Raw genomic sequence first — 9,082 nt, 5'->3', positions numbered from 1 at the left:
AAATCCGACAATTTTGTATAAATTCTTTTTTTATCCAGAAGTTTGCATGAAATAATTGGTAGTTTGCAGTAGTTCGTTAACGATTGTAACGATTTCGTTTAATTAAATCGCGAGAGTTTTTTTTCTCACGGTCGCGAGAAAGTCAATTAATCATGCAGATAAGTCGCACAATATCAGGAAGGATGTGTGATAAACCTTTCAACCGAGGAAAATAAACGGAGAACAATCGTGCAATCCTACTCTTTATCGCGAATACATCTTTAATATTAACCGGGATTTGGTCATGGAAACTGATTTAATCGAGGAAAATGATTGCAATTCAATTGTAAAAAAAAAAAAAATAATAATAAAGGGAAATTATCGAGTGACGAGATGTTAAATTAACAACGTGATTAAAGTGAATGAAAAGAAAAAAAGAAATAAAAAAAAATAGGAGAAAAATGCGCAATAAAGGAAACAAAAATTGTTTTATTTTAACCCTCTCATTTTAATATATCGATAAATTGAAAATTGAAAATTGATCGTTACGACGAATGTTAAAGTTAAATTTTCCTCCTATTCTCTCCCGTTGATTCGTCTCAATTGATCTATTTTCACGTTGGAGATCCACCGATTAGATCATTTTGTTCTCGTTGGGGCGAGGCCATCAAGCTCTTAAGATCGTTTAGAGCTATTTCTTTCTACGAATCGAGAGTAATAGTAGTAGTAGTAGTAGTAGTCAAAGTCGAGGCAAGAAATCGTAAAAATAATTTGCGAGAGAATTCGAACGAACGACATCATTATTCCAATACTATTATGATTTCCAAGAAGACTCGAGTTTGAAATATGAAGGACAAAGAAAAGGAGTAAAAAAAAAAAAAAAAAAAAAACTAAGAAGGGATGAAACGTCGCGTCTGAGAAAAAAGATTTTAACATTCGCGAAAGGAACTATGATGGATGGTTGCCGTATACCGTATACGATTCAAGATTTTGTTGCCCTATTACTTTTGGAGATTTAGGAAGCAATATATATATATATATACAGATATTTTATCTGTCTCGAGAAATGAAATATTTTTGATATTATGGTACATATTGAATTATTTCGAAACGTCGAAAAATATATGCCATGATTTATCTTCGAAATACAGAGTTTATATTTTCTAAATAAGAGAGATCGAATTTCATATCTATACGATTACGATTTTTCTTTTTCTTCTTCTTCTTCTTCTTTTTTTTTTTTTTCTATAATTTATTTCAAACTTTATAATTTTCTCATCTCACTTTGACATGAAAATTATTTATTTCATTTGGAATATTCCAATATGTTTTTTTCCCTACAACCCGAAATAAATTTTCCAATATCTCATTTCGTATTCTTCAATCGTTGCTTTAAAAATATTTATCGAGTTCAATTACAAAGTAAAATAAGAGCAAAGTGAAAAAATCGCTGGTGAATTTTCCACCGTCGAAAAAAATTGAATTTAAAATTTTTTATTTTATCTGAATTTCACAAGAGGATAAAACGCCCCATTCCTCCATTCCCAAAGTTTACCAAAAAAAAATCTCTAAGTATTTGCAAAATTATTCCATCTTCTAACATCCCTCTCTCTCACCAATCAATTTCCAATTGCTCGAATCAATAGGATGGAATTGCATGCATCATCAAAATGCACTAAACAAGATCATGGAGCCGCTATTGAAGTAGAAGCATGTTGTATCGGGCAACATATCTCTTTATTGCGTGTTGCTAATTGCAAGCGTGGATGCTGATCGTCGTGGAACACCGTGGTATCGCGCAGACTCCTTCTTGAAGCGAGACAGGGAGAGCAAAGGATCCTTGTGAATTTTCACCAGTAACCCCGTGACCACCAACCCGTTTTCAACGTGTACCATTTTATCCGCTCCTGTTGTTAACCCTCTTCGTGGTTAGTAATCGTTTTTTTTTCTAACCTGTTGCCACAAAGAAACACGATCCACGTAGCAGGGTGTCGAATCGATTGGAAATCGTTCCAGTGTTGTATTCGAACGAGTAAAAAAAAATTTTATTTGAAAAACTTTCGATCGTTCCAAGAATCCATTAAAAGGATTCATCATGTATATTTGTAAATAGTGGTAAAAAATATTATTGCAATTTTTTATTTTTTGATTTGGACGATCTTAAAATTGGTCATTTGGTTCTTTGTGATGATGATGGATTAATCGTAAAAGCTTTTGAGAGGTTCGTTCTAAAAATCTTCTGAAGGATTTACGATATATACAAGAGTAAAAACAATTTTTTATTATTATTTTAATTTTTAAAATTTTTGTTTTTCGTGGCGTGATGGATTGATCGTAGAAGCTTTCGATGTTTCTAAAAATAAAAAAAAAAAAATTCAATTTTTTATGATGTAAATCGTAGAAAAGAATTTTAACAATTTTTAATTAATTCAAAATCGTTTTTATCTCGTTTCAATGAATATTATTCGCCGAGTCGAACGAGAGTAAAATTTTAGGGAAATTTCGACGAACGATCAGTTAATCGTTAATCTTTTGAGTTCTTGAATTAAACAGACTGTCCTTTTTTTTCCATTTTTTTCTTCGTCTTCTTTCCCTATATCAAAGAAACCTGTTGCACGGCGAGACGTAACGAGAGAAATTCACAGGGAAGAAATGGGAAAAAAGGGAGACGTTTTCCGCGACAATTTCGCAGTTTCCGTTTAATATCGTACTGTGCGTGAAACGTCAAACACGATATATATCCATAAAATAAGGAGATCTTCGATACATGTTTCAACAAGTGAATCGAACCTCATTGTGATACAAAAGTGTGTACTTCAGGGTAAGTACGAATTATACGGAGTTTAACCTCATATTTCCATTAATTGCATTGCTCTTTCGTATAAAATTATTGAATTGATATAAAAATGATATCAAATCTTTTATAATCTGATTAAATTTTATTCATCGATCATATTAAAGAAGAAGGAATTTTCTCGTTTATAATATACGTATTTGACGATATATATCAACAAGGTATATATAAAAACAATTATCCTGTTATATGATCGTCAGAATATTCGCGTGATGATCGATATCAGATTCAAAGAGAGGATTGTTCTATAAAAACATATTTTGTATTTGAGAAAGAATGAAAATAAGAGAACAACTTGTGTACATATTGTGTATACACGTTATGCGTGTGTGGTGTATGATAATTCTTTTGAATTGAAAGTGATTGAAAATAAAAATACAAAAGAGGAAAATATTCTAGAAATTTTTAAAATTGATAAAGACAATTTTTTTAACAAAAACTTAAAGAAAATTTTAACATTTCAAGTTGTAAAAGTAGAGAAGTTTACAAATGCAAATTTCAATGATACAATCGCATAAAGAAATAATTTAACAAGTTTAATTAAAAAATTGCTTTTCTGTAAAAATTAGAAAATTATGTATTTTTTTTTTTTTTTTTGTAACTTTTCTTGTGTGAACTTTATTATTGTAATTATGATTATTGTATTTAACTTTTGAGAAAATAACAAATAGAATTAATCGTTATTTTGAATGAGAAGAATATTTATAACATTAAATAATTTTATAGTAGTAACACTATCATTTCTGAAGAAAATTACTCGATATTGGAGAATTATTTGATAATGGTTTAAACTCGTTACCATATTCTGAGAGTACAATTATAGAAGGAACATGGTAAATACTTGCACATACATGATATGCACGTGAAATTAATAAAGGTACAACACACGTTGGTAAATAAATGGAAATCAATCAATAGATACATGGATAATGCAGAATTTGAAATGACGAAAATGCCCATACAATAAAAAAATTAGATTTTTAATATTTTCACTCATTAGCATGAATTTTTATTTATTTTTGAATTGTCTATACAATTTTTTAATGAATAAATTATCTTCGTGTTTGAACAATTTTTTAAAATTTAATAATATCTTTATAAATCATATTTTTACCTTTACTATAACTGCATTTATTTATTTTTTAGTTACATAAAAATTACACATTACAATACAACAAAAGCACTTTTGATATTTTAAAAAATTGTTTTTTCTATAAAATAGATTTTCACCACAAATATTTTTTCTTTTAGAAAAACAAATCGTGCGTATTTAAAAAAAAAAAAAGGAAAAAGAGGAAAATTGATACGATTAAAAAAAAATACTTTTATATCAGACGATATTTGATACGTGTTAATTTAACATAAATAATATGCGACAATGTAATTCGATAATATTTTCCATTTTAAAAAATGAATTATATTTCAAATTATTGGTGATTATATGTATGATAAAATTCGATCGAAAGTAATCTCGAATAGAAAATCATAGGCACAATAACAACCGTTCATTACTACATCTTCCGCCATCATAATTCATCACAGTTGTCAAAATGGAATATTGATCTTTTCGTTAATGCAAAATCTCTAATAACGTAACTGCACGAGATTGATTGTTTTTAATATAATAGATCAACCTTTGCAGTACAAGATAACGAGCTTATTTGTTCGAAAATAAAATCTCTAAGGTTGTCCGTTTAATTTAAGAACCGGAAAGGAGAAAGATAAATCGATTCCATCGATATTCATTAATGCCGACCCTCGACACGAGCCTTAGTTTCGAAGATAATAACTTTATTTTCCTTCCTTAATATGATCCCTTTCGAGTGCGTTTATTGTTTTCGTTATATAAAAATTTCGATTAGTCGATGACTGGTAACAGAGCAAATATTTACTTTAACATTATGGAAATTTTAAAATATTTACTCTCTTGCTTTTTCTTTTCATTATGAAAGTATATTTTATTTTATTTTATATTTAATAATATAGAATAAAAATTTTATATTTTATTTAAATAAATCAATTAAAATATTTAACACGATTTAACATATACATTAACATGTATGTATTGTATTAATATTTTATGCAATTTATACGGGTATTGTATATTGTATTATAAACATAATACTCGGTTTATGATCTTAACAGATTTATTTTTTATCAATCCTTCGATTGAATTGGATATGTTATCGTTAATATTATACGTTTAAATTTTGTTTTAATGTACAATAAATGTTTATTGATATTTTCAATGTTTAATAATATATATATCGTTTTCTATGAAGAAGAAAAATAGCTAAATTCTGTGCATTCTTCTTTTCCTTTGTGTGATCACATAATAAAATATCAAATCGAATTTTTTTCAATGCGCATTCTATTTAATTTTTCTAGAGATAGATGAATTATAAATAAAACATTGAAAGATAAGAGAAGAAGACACTTATCATAAATTATTCTAGTTGATTGAACTATGTGATTATACTATGTGTAAATCATTAGATATTATTAATCATTATTCAATATCATGGAAAATAGATGAATGAGAATCCATTATGTTTTCATTTAACATTGTAGCATGTTAATAAATCATTCGTAATTGAACAATGAAATTTCTTTCCATTAGCTTTTATCTATCATATTTCTTCGTGCATTTTAATTATCGTTATTAATTGATCACATTAATTGGAAATTTCGCGATTTTTCTTTGTTTTGTTGAGAATATTTTGAAAAGAGAATTAATATCACTGTCGCAAATGTTTTGAATCTATTTGATCCAACTTTTTTTTTATTAACGCAAAAATTAGAGAGAAATGTTAAAAGATGAGAAATATGCGTTGACGATTATTATGCAGATTTATGCGGATCGACATATATTCTGATTTAATAAAATAAATATGTGGACATCATAAAATAATATATATAATATTATTGAATAATTTAATTTGAAATCTTTAAATAATTAATAATTTATATTATTGGAATATTTAAATAAACAAATTCGAAAATGTCAAAATCCAAAAACAGAAGATATTTATGAGAATTTTTACAAATTGAGTAGAAAATAATAAAAAAATGCCAAGCGGTTATAAGAGAACAACTGTGAATTAATGAGAAGAAAATTGAATTACCTTTCATTACCAGTGAGGTATTAAATTCAATACAAAATAAAATAAAAATCATATTAAAACATCACGTAAATGTAATAATGGTATTAAATTTTATTTGAATATGTTGCGTTTGAAACCATCCATTACCAGTCATGATAAAAAATTACTTTTATTCAAACTTCATTTGTTATTTTTCTCAGGTTTGCTTTGTATACGAGATCAGGTGAAAACAATATGTTATTCCAAGAGAATAAAATCTCTTGTTCAAATCTAAGCAACATAAATGGATCCCGACTTCAAAGAGACATCTCCATTTTGGAGATATTATTGTTTCACGAGAACAGAAATTCAATGGATTTTCCTTGTAGTGCATGGACTCGTCTTTGAATCAAATATTTTACATTTCGTGAGAAATTTGACATCGTTTTTATAAGAGATTTTGAAAAACATGATATTTTACAGCACACCTTGCTCTTCATCCTTTCAGATTAACAATGGAAAACATCTTTTCAAAGCTTCTGAAATAACTTTTTCAAAGCTTTTTCTTTAAAATAAAGTTATGCGTTCTCGAAATCAGATTCTATCTCCTTTACGCACCAAGTTTCACCCCGGCTATGAATTCTTTTTAACGCGATCGATTCTTTACCTTGTTCTTCTAAAAATTCCCATCAGATAGAATTCTACCTAGAGTCTTTTTTATGAGAAATATATTATGCGAAGTAGAGACATGATCTCATTGATCGAAAAGATAGAAAATAATAGTTGCATAAACTTTTTATTTGTTTAATTTGTTTAACGATGGCCATGAAAGTTTTATTACAAATTCTCAATGCTGCGAGTGAGATAATTCTTTCATGAGAATGCGGAAGGATGGTAGCACAAGATATCTGGAAACGAAAAAAAAAAAAAAAAAAAAAAAAAAAAGAGAGGAAACTCAAAAAAGAATCTAAAACTTTTAATTTAAACGCAATTGATATGGAATAAGATTATTCATATATGCGTTTATTAAGATGTCAATAATAGGAAATATGGAAATGTCCACTGCCTATGAAGATGAGATGAGCGTGAAAAATGGACGTATTATAATGACAATAAAGCTACGTATAAGAAAACGTACGGGAAGAATGGAATGAAATAACTGATAACAGGCCTGTTAATACGAAATTAATTATAATTATTAACCTAAATCTGATATAAAAACTTATAATCTTTTTTCTTAATCGTTGAGACCAAAATGGATTTATATTCATCCATATTTCTTTCACAAAACATTGTTAACATTCAATAAAAAATCAAGAAACTTTTCTTTTTCAATAGAAAAAGTATCGAGTATCGTTTGAATTACGTTACAGTATCTTGATGAATCAAAGTAGCGCGAAAGAATTTCTTCCCTACTTTATATGAAACGAGGAAAAATAGAAATAATGAAAGAATTTTATCAAGAATCAGCGAGTGTCGAGCGGCACGATTTGTGAAAGAAATTTTCACATTTTCTGTTTGCACAAGCACGCAGTGTTCAAATAATATACGCTGCCATCATTCAAAATGGCGTAAAGAAAATATCATGAATACGGAGTCAATAGCGAAGAATTCACGGAACAAGAAAGAAATTATCATGGAATGCGAGTGGTATGCCCGTTTTACCCATCGATGCACAGCTGAAACTAGCTTTATTTCAAGTTTTCCATGATGAATCGATAGAACGAGTCGAATGTTTGTTCCTCTTACAATACGACGTACGGCCATCTTTCATATTCGCTGTTCGCATTTTGGACGGAGTTAAATCTCTTAAATTTTTCATCATCCGTCCGATGAAAATCGAGAAACGACAGTTTTCGACAACAATATCATTTTATCGTTTGCTTCCTCGATATTTCATATTCTTGCCGAGCCTTTGATACGTGTGTCTTTCAAGGTGGAAATCACACGTATTCTTGTTCTTTGAAATTCTATAGCAGTGTTTTGTCGTTTATTCTCTTCCACCTGCAAATACCGTGCAAATAATTTGCAAGCCTTTTTCTTCAGATTTTACACAACTAATAGTGGAATATTGAAATAGAATAAAAAAAAAAATAGTGGAATATTGAAATAAATAAATGGTAAAATACTCGTTTTCCAGTTGGAAATTACGTATATATTTTTGTTCTTTGAGAACATCCTATATAGCTACTGTTTTATCACAATTCTCTTCTACTTGTAAATAACGTATGCCTTCTACGTGTAAATAATTTATCAATCTTAATTTCTTAATTTATCAATCTTTCTTTGAATATAATGAATAATTGAAATAGAATAAAAATAAATACGAGAATATTCAAATAAACTAAAAAAATCCTGAAAGAAATGAGATTCTTTTTTTATAGAAAGAAAAAGATTAAAAATATCTCACCTTAAAACAATACGGGATCATTAATAGTTGCTGCCAATTTCTCGAAGGAAGTTCTCGAAGATTGTGTACAAAGTTTCAAAATTTGAGTTTGCTTCTCTGCAAGGCAGATGGGGATCCGATCGATGATGGATGATAATGAGGAATAGTTTGACATTTCTGAAACAGAGCCGTGATAATTAGAAAGATCTCATTATCATAGAATATCACATGTCCCGTTTTGAAAATGTTGTTCGCGCAATTATGTTATTGCGGGAGAAAATTTATTCGTTTCAATTTGACAAACAATATGTTCCTTTTACGTCACACATATTTCACATATATCTGAATACATTCCTCGCGCTTTTAGAATCATCGTGCATTCGAATAGACAGTTCTGCATATTTTAAATTTTCCGATCGAAGAAATTTTTCATCGAAATCACTCTTCTGCAAAAAAAAAAAAAAAAAGAATTATTTCAAATAAATCACGTTCTTTTTTTTTTTTTACTATAATCATTGTTTGTCATCATTCGATCGCATCCTCGTACGAATAATTTCTTAATTTCGTGTGGAAAATGATAAAAATCTCGAGTCAATTTCTAAGAAATTCTTTCCGCCGAGATACATCTATTTTGGACAAATTGATAAATCTTTGTGTGTTTTTCTTATAATGATCAATATATATATATATCTTTAATTGATTAGAAAGAAGACGCTCATTTTCACTTTTATCGAAATCTTCGTTCGTCGAGTTTTATCGAGTTTCAACGAGATTGGA

This window comes from Apis laboriosa, unplaced genomic scaffold (assembly GCF_014066325.1).
Source record: "Apis laboriosa isolate Shangri-la unplaced genomic scaffold, ASM1406632v1 scaffold34_cov151, whole genome shotgun sequence".
Lineage (NCBI taxonomy): Eukaryota > Metazoa > Arthropoda > Insecta > Hymenoptera > Apidae > Apis > Apis laboriosa.
Note: the sequence above shows the minus strand (reverse complement) of the source record.